General features: G+C 40.0%; 1 non-coding gene across 1 annotated transcript; it reads right to left on the bottom strand.

Annotated features, from left to right (window-relative positions):
• Window positions 1-7,221: 7,221 nt before the first annotated feature.
• trnak-cuu lies at window positions 7,222-7,294 on the bottom strand. The gene has a single exon. It is a non-coding gene; the product is annotated as a tRNA-Lys (tRNA).
• Between the last annotated feature and the right edge of the window lie 978 nt (window positions 7,295-8,272).

Genomic DNA, 8,272 nt, shown 5'->3' with positions numbered 1-8,272 from the left:
CGGATGATTTTTGGCTGCCTGGTGGCGCAGGAGGCCCCTCAGCCGGCAGCAGCAGGTTCTGGTTTATATTTATTCAGTTTGTATTTAATTGAAAAGGAGGCATGAAGCCCGGCAGGATGAGGGCCATGTGCTTTCACTGCTCGATGAGGGATGGCGGCATTCGACTGTGAGGCCAACATTCAGACCAGGATGGTGCACAAAGATGCCCGCTGTGTGTAGAGTCTGTTTTGAGCTGACCAGACCAGATCAGAGCTGCTGAAAAGGATGCACATGCTAGATCAAAACAGGTTTTGCCTTCTTTAGTTCTGCAGAAGTCTTCTTGGCCAGTCTGCTGACATCTTCAAACTCTTTCTTACTTTTCTTTATCAGTATCAGAGGTCTCCTCCCTGTTGCACGTGCCCAGAAGACCTCCACTGGGGGGGGCTACCAAGAAGCATCCTGATCAGATCTCCTCAGCTGAACTCTGTCTGGATGTCCAAGCTCCTCACCCTGTCCCTAAGGCTGAGCCCAGCCCCCCCCCCCAAGGCTTCCATCGTGTATCTCATTCTTTCAGTCTTTGAAAGGTAGGGAAGCGCTGATACCACTTAGAGTTAGTTCAAATCACGCACTGCCATATCAGTGAGATCAGCTGATCTCAGACCAGCCCTCATCAGCTGACGGCCAGCTGATTCTATTTAAAGTAAAAAGTTTTCATCCAACATGCCAGAGCCAGTCCTGATGTATTGATCTATATCCCTTTAATTGACTCCTCTCCCATGTTTGTATCAATAAAACACGCTGCTGTTTCCATATTTATCAGAGTATTGAGGTATTGATCCTCTATAAAGAGCTAAATGTAAACGTAGTCTTTGAGCTCTCTAGAGCTTTCTTCAGATCCATCAGGGCTCTCTTCGCCTCTCTGGATCTTTCTGGATCTTTCTGTAGCCCTTGTCTGCCGGCTGTCGTTGGCCTGCTGTCCCCTCCCTCCTCGCCGTGTCGGAGGTTTGGCGTTTTGAAGGTGCTAATTAATTTCTACATCCAGGCGTCCAGCTGGAGCCTGCAGGAAAAAAATCAGATGATTAGGTTTCCTCATGTCATTAAAGTGACGGTTAGCAGACAAACGTTTGACTTTGTGGAAACCTGAAAACATCACCTCCACTCTGAAACGTTACTCAGAGGATGGAGACGGAAGTATAGGTCATAACAGAGGGAAAGGACTGAGTCAGACACACCCATCATGAAAAATAACATTCAAAGTGACGTTTTACCTTTAGTCATGGGGAAATGAAAGATTAAGACTCTAAACTTTGGTTTCTACAGAAGCCTTAAAGGGACATGCATCCATACCTTTCTATTTAAATCATTTTTTTATAATTAAGCTTTTATCCTGCAAAATCTCAACTCATTCCTGCAGTAGGATAACGAAGGAGGAGGAAGTAGGATCAGGATTCCTCCTGGTTGCCTCCCTGTGGAGGTTGTCAGGTAGGTCCAGCTGTGAGGAGACCTCTAAGGAGACCCAGAACTCACTGGAGGGATTATATATCTCATGTGGACTGGGAACACTTTGGGATCCTGCAGGGGGGGCTCTTTGTAAAGAAGCACACATAATGTGTGGTTATGAAGGATATTTTTATTATCAGTTATTAATGTCAGTGGTGTGGCTGTTCTGGGATCCCCCTGCCTTTCCACAAGTGTACGTGGAATACACGCGGGAAGATTGGAATATCAATGATCACAGAATGACACTCATTCAGTCAGATGGAAACTAAAGGAGGAGCTGGGGTGGAGGAGGGTTGCAAAGAAGCCACTTGCAGAGGGAGCAGCAAAGCATAGCCAGGATAGAGCAGATTAAATATGGCAGCATGAGTGTGAGTAGCCAATCAGCTGGCCATCAGCTGATGAGGGGATGTGTGAGATCAGCTGATATCACTAATATGACTCTGAGTGGCCTGCTTGAACTAACGCAATACACCTGATCTGTGCATCCTAACCAAGGTTTGTCATGGTTTCAAAATTTTAATTTGATACTTTTTAAGCAAAAATCTAATTATACCTGATTTGATATCATTGCAATCAAAACGGAAGTCTTTAACTCCTAATATCTTACCATTCTAGTTTTTTCTTTCAAAAATGCTGGCAAACTCCTGCACACTGTTTAAACGGGAAAATATTGGCAATGATGCCTTTTTGTAATTAGACAGTGTGAAGGAGTTTGTCTGCAGCTCTGGTATTCAGTGATTCTGTGGTGTTGCAAAATATTAAAATAATAAATATTTTAAACAATGCCCTATTCACAAAATGTACATCATGCTATGGTTAACAATACATTTATGCATCAGTGGAGTTTATGTTCAGCATTTGTCAAGGTTTCCATCCGAAAGTGTCACAGAATTTAAACCAACAAAAGACATTTTAAACACTGCAGTTATGCAAGTATCAGGAGGCGACAGGTCGAGCAGCTCATGTTCAAAAAAAAAAAAAAAAAAAAAAATGCTGAAGAAAAGTGCTCAACCTGTAGGGAGAAAAAAGAACACAGAAGGATTTTGGGGTTTTGAGCAACAAATTCAGGCCCTGGCTGCTAGCTTAAGACTGACAATAATAATATTTATTCACTGATGTGTTTCTCATGCAAAAAGCCTCATTTTCAGCCTCCAAGTGTAAAAGCTTGTATGCCATATTTTGAAGTTTTAAAAATATGCTAGTCATGTATTTGCATACTCTGGTTGCAAATGTGTACAAAAACTATTGTACAGGAACCCTATAATGATTGGTTTCCCTTCATAATAGGTCGTTTTATTTTACAATTATGAAGATTATATGAAAAATGTAATTATTGCAGAAAGATATCCCAAGGTTATGACACAGAAGATCCCTAGAAAGTGAAGGAAATGTATCCATTTTTCTGTAAAAATGACATCATGATAAAATAAAGCATGCATGTCCCTTCAGGGCCTCCGTACTGTTTGGATGCCTTTGCAGATTTCTCTCTGGTGTTTGTCATCATTTTTCTCCTCAAATCAAACAAACAGGAGTGAGAGATCCATCTGTAACACAGCCAGGGTGTTTATACTGCACAGAAATAATGAACAAGAGAGAAACTCCCTCTCTCTCTCTCTCTCTCTCTCTCTCTCTCTCTCTCTCTCCAACATTAGAGCAGGGTCTCTCTACCATTTTAACCCCGCCCCCCTCTCTCTCTCCCCTCTCTGTCTCTGCCTCTCTCTCCCATCCTCCAGCCAACCCACATCCTGTGACATCACAGCTTAATTACCCAATCATAGGTCACCCCATCCATCACTGTCATGGCCCCAGCCAATCAGCTGCTGTATGATAATTGTCTCCAGCCAATGGCGTTTAAGCAGATCTGCTGGTGATGTATATAACCCCTCAGAGCAGATAAAACAGGCTCAGCCAGGACAGATTTAGACCTCTGACTCAGGAAACAAGAGAGAGAGATGTCCCACCCATCACATTTGATTGACAGGTGAATGATGGGAAATGTAGGACAGGAGAAAGAAGAAACACAGCCCCACTAATGCTGACTAAAGCTGAATTTATTTTGCTCTGAAGGAAACCAGACATCTGTAGAGTGATGATGATGATGATGATGAGTCTGAGTCTGAAGCCAACCATTACACCACAGCCCTTCTACCCCCTCGGTTTTTCTCTGTTCGGGATTATTTTCTGTTTCCAGCTGCTGAAAAAGTTCAGAAGGCTTCTTTACTCGAGTACAAACAGAAATATCAGTGAAGCCTTCTAGTAGGAGAGACTTTAAAGAGAGCAGTTGTGCTTTTTTTGTGTTTTGTGCTGTAAAAGAGTGAGACCACACACATTTGTCAGGCCAAAACGCTCTTGTAGACAAAATCCATGATGCTTTCAGGACAGTTCAGCAGGACTGGCATGTCTGAACATCTTCTATCCAGTACGCCGCTCAAAAATAACAGTCTACTCTACATGCATCTCTATTTTTAAAATTTCTCCAGGATATAGAAATCTGTTTCTTTGTACAGCATACACATAAAAAAAAACTATTGTTGGTCTAATGCTCTTTAAAATAATAATAATAATGTGGCCCAGTTCTGATTAAACTGCTGCTCTACTTTAGCTACATGTGCGCTGAATGCTACACCTGCGGCCACTGCTACCTGCTTCAGTAAAACTAAAACTCGCTGATGCTGATTGGTCCAGTCTGTTCTCTCACCGGGAACGATGGTTTGATCCTGAGCTCTGACAGAGGGGTCCGTCTGATGACAGAGATGGAATCTGAACATCTGAGTTAAGGCAGGTTGGAAACAGAGTCCAGGATTAGGACTGGGGATGTCTGTGCTTTGATGCAGCTGCTGAAGTAATCCTGCAGCCACTGCTGGACGTGTGCATGTTGTTTATTTTGATTTACATGTAGAGAGATGTATTTATGTTGTATTGATTTCTAAAAAAAGAAAAAGAAGTTTTCGTCCATCTGATCACTTGTCCTGATCGTCATGTAGTCAGAAAACTGAGGGTGAGGATAATCGTGATGATGCATCGAGTCAAATTAATGACAGAATAATCTGAATCAAACTGTGATACAATTAGAGGGAAAAAGCATGCAAAACAAACTTAAAGGGGACATATTTGACCTGTTTAAAACAGGCTTATATTGGTCTCAGAGGTCCCCAAAACATGCCTGTGAAGTCTGTTGGTGTAAAAACACTCCAGTATTGATTTGAGCATGTCTAAAAACTCCTCTGTTTCAGCCCTGCTCAGAACCAGCTGTTTCTGTTTCTGTGGCTTTAAATGTTACTGAGCTGCCTGACTCCGCCCCTCTCAGGAAATGAATGTGGTTTAATGGATGTGGCTCTCCTGATCCTCCCCTCAGCTGATCAGGAGAGGAGGGCGGAACTTTCTTCCAAGCAGGAAGGGCCAACCAAACCTGGGGGTGGGGCTAACTCCCCACATGACATCACTAGGGGAAAATCTGACAACGGTTTGTTTCAGCGCACATTTTCTGAAAGATGGAGAAAGAGAGGGGGGAGGGAATAAATATTTCTGGTACTTGAGGGGATTTAGACAGGCCAGAGGCACATATTTTAATTAGAAAAGTTTGAAAAGGTGAGTTTTGTATAATGTGTGACCTTTAGGCACTCTGTGTTCAGTTAGTCTCACTATGACGGCTGTGCTGATCTGCAGAGATGCTCTACAACCAGGACTGGATTACTTCATCTGGTCTGATAATGATTGCTTTTTCTTGGTTTTATAACCATATCTGAGTTTTTAAATATTTCTAAAGTTCTTAAATACCGTTGGATTGTTGGGTAGGTAGTATAATGAGGGTTTTAAACAAAATTTAGGCGCTGGGTGCTAACTAAAGGCTGATAATAATATTCATCCATTGATGTCTTTCCCCAGCAGAAGCCTCATTTTCCACCTCCAAGTGTAAAAGCTTTGCTGCAATATTTTGAAGTTTCTAAACGTTTGCAGCGTTTCTAGTCATGATATGCATACCCTGGTTAAAAATGTGCACAAAAACTATTGGACAGGAACCTTATATAATCTTATAAAATTATATATAAAATTCTTTTTTACAAAAATGAAATAATGTGGAAAATGTAAAGGATGTTTAATGTAGAATGTAGTTATCTCTGAAAGATATCCAGAATTTATCACATAGATCTCTAGAAAGCGATGGAAATCCATCCATCATAATATACCACACCATGTCCCTCTAGGGCCTCCGTACTGTTTGGATGTGTTTGCAGCTTTTTCCTCTGGCTTCATTTTTCTCCCTGAATCAAACAAACATGAGTGAGTGAACCATCTGTAAGACAAACGATCTCTGCTGTAGTGTTTAGCTCCTCTCGTTAGGAGCTGCAATATCACACTAGTCCTCATCCACTAGGTGGCGCCCTAGGGTTTAAACTCTGGTTTTTATTTTCATGTTGTCAAACGTTTAGTGTCAAACAAAAGAAGACTGAAGTCAATTTATTCGTCTCATATGTGATATAGTGGTGTTTCCTCAATGCAGTGAAAATCATGTTGCCATGACAACCTCTCATTCATCATCATAAGAATGATGGACATAAATAAGAATGAAAAACTTCCAGAAAATAAAAACAAAAATCACAAAAATCTCATATGAAACAGAAATAACATGGTGGGGAGTTGTTGCAGTGACAGCTGTTGGCCACTAGATGGGGACATTTTACTGTGCAGACTTCACATCACTATCAGCCTGACACCATCACTCATTATTCAGTGATCAATAAATAATCCAGAGTATGGTTGAATGAACGGCTGTGTTTGAGTGTAAGTTAACATCTGAAATTCATTTTTACATTTCTTAAATCTTTATTATAAATGTATTACAACAATTAAATACTTTTCCCCTGATTTTTTTATAATTACTATATTTGTGTGAATGACTTGTTGATTTTTCCTCTAAGCTTCCTGATCCACAAACCATAAGAATCTCTAATCATACCACTAATCATGATGTTGCGCTCTGTAGAATGAGTTTAGATCCATAAGGTAAACTTTATAGTCCTGCAGTGGGACGTTTGTCTTGTAATTAAGATTTTATTAATGTCTTATTGATTGTAGGAAGAGCTACATTTACTTCAGTTCTGTGCTTTTTCTTTACATTTTCATATCAGTAATTTTACTGAAGAGTGAAGCTGAAAGATTTGGGAAAATAATCTTATTGCAATTTTTTTCCCCCAATAATATTACGATTGCGATTTGATATGCCAACAAACACAAACAATGGATCATTCTATATTATAACCAACACAATATTGGATAAAACAAGGGCTAACCAGCTTTGAAAAAATATCTAATTGTGATGATTTTGACTCATATTGCAAATCAGACATGAAGAGTGATAATTTTGATTTCATTCACATATTCAATAAAAAAAACCTACAAAAATGAAAAAAAATCTGTTTTTTTTTGTTGACTATTCTTATAGAATTATTCACTTGATTGCATAATATGTGATGCATAACATCTCTGCTTAAAAAAAAAAAAAAAAAGGTTTTAAACTGGTATTCTGGTGCATATTTCAGGTCAAAGAAATATTGCACCTTCTGAGAATTGCAGCAGTCGACATCATGATTTAATCTAATTTTGATTAATTGCCCTGCCCTGCTGAGGAGCATTTCATTCACAGTCATTCATTTTCACTGTGGTGCTCCATAATTTGTACATACATTCTCCATCCGTGGGTAAAGGTCAGTGTTTTGGTAGTTAAGAAGCAAAAGCGTCAGTCGCCCAACGTGGGGCTCGAACCCACGACCCTGAGATTAAGAGTCTCATGCTCTACCGACTGAGCTAGCCGGGCGGTGTGGTAGGCGCAGTAATATTTCCCACCTGTAGGGTCGCTGTGGTCTCCCCTGATGTGTCGTTTACGGAGGAAACAGGAGAGAAAATGATCACGAGCTCGTTACTCGTTTATTTGTTGTCCAAGTTTGATTTTTTATCGTTTTTTCTCTGTTTCAGAGAAACAGAAGGACATGTCTGTTTACCTGGACTACAGACGCGATGAAGAACTGTTAGATATCTGATTTAGATAAACCATCTATGTCCTGCTTCAGAATTATAATAGTTTACTCACGTTGACTTTTTAACTGAATGAAGGAGGGCCTCTTATTAGTCTTTATGTAAATACCCACATTACCAAATCCAGCCCTGTTCCTGAAACCTCAGACCAGTAACCTCTGTTAACCTTTGTTTATGACCAACAGTTCATGATTAATCATCGTGATAAAAGTTACATTTTAAAGAGATGTAGTGTTTCTACCTCATGATGGCAGGCCTGTCCTGGGCTTCAACCCGGTTTGTTGGTTTCTTTGAATGTTTTTTAAATGAGCATATGGAAACAGACTAAAACTCATTTATTAATTCTCTGTTTGGAAATACTGCTGGAGACTGTATCAACCGTAGTTGTGCCATTCAAATCTCATTTCACAGCGTTTTACTCTGAGTACTGTTCTTCTGACATCGCTGAAAAACTATGACAATTACATTCATGAGACCTGAATGATTATATTTAAAATAATAACAAGTATAAATAATAAATAATGATATAATAATACTAAAAATGAATTGATGTTATTTTTAGTAATTAAATGTAAATATAATCTTCATTTTAATAGTATTTTTTCTGTTTCCGGCCTTCCTTTGGGAGGGTGTGACTGATAACCAATCATATTCCTAGGAGGAATTCAGAAACGAATCATTGGCTGAGGCAGTTATATGACGTCACTCGAGGGTATCCAATGACGTGGAAGACCACACCCCCGGCCTCCACCTACCATTA

Source organism: Cheilinus undulatus, linkage group 21, assembly GCF_018320785.1.
Source record: "Cheilinus undulatus linkage group 21, ASM1832078v1, whole genome shotgun sequence".
Lineage (NCBI taxonomy): Eukaryota > Metazoa > Chordata > Actinopteri > Labriformes > Labridae > Cheilinus > Cheilinus undulatus.
The sequence above is the reverse complement of the archived record's forward strand: the minus strand, read 5'-3'. Positions and strand labels throughout refer to the sequence as shown.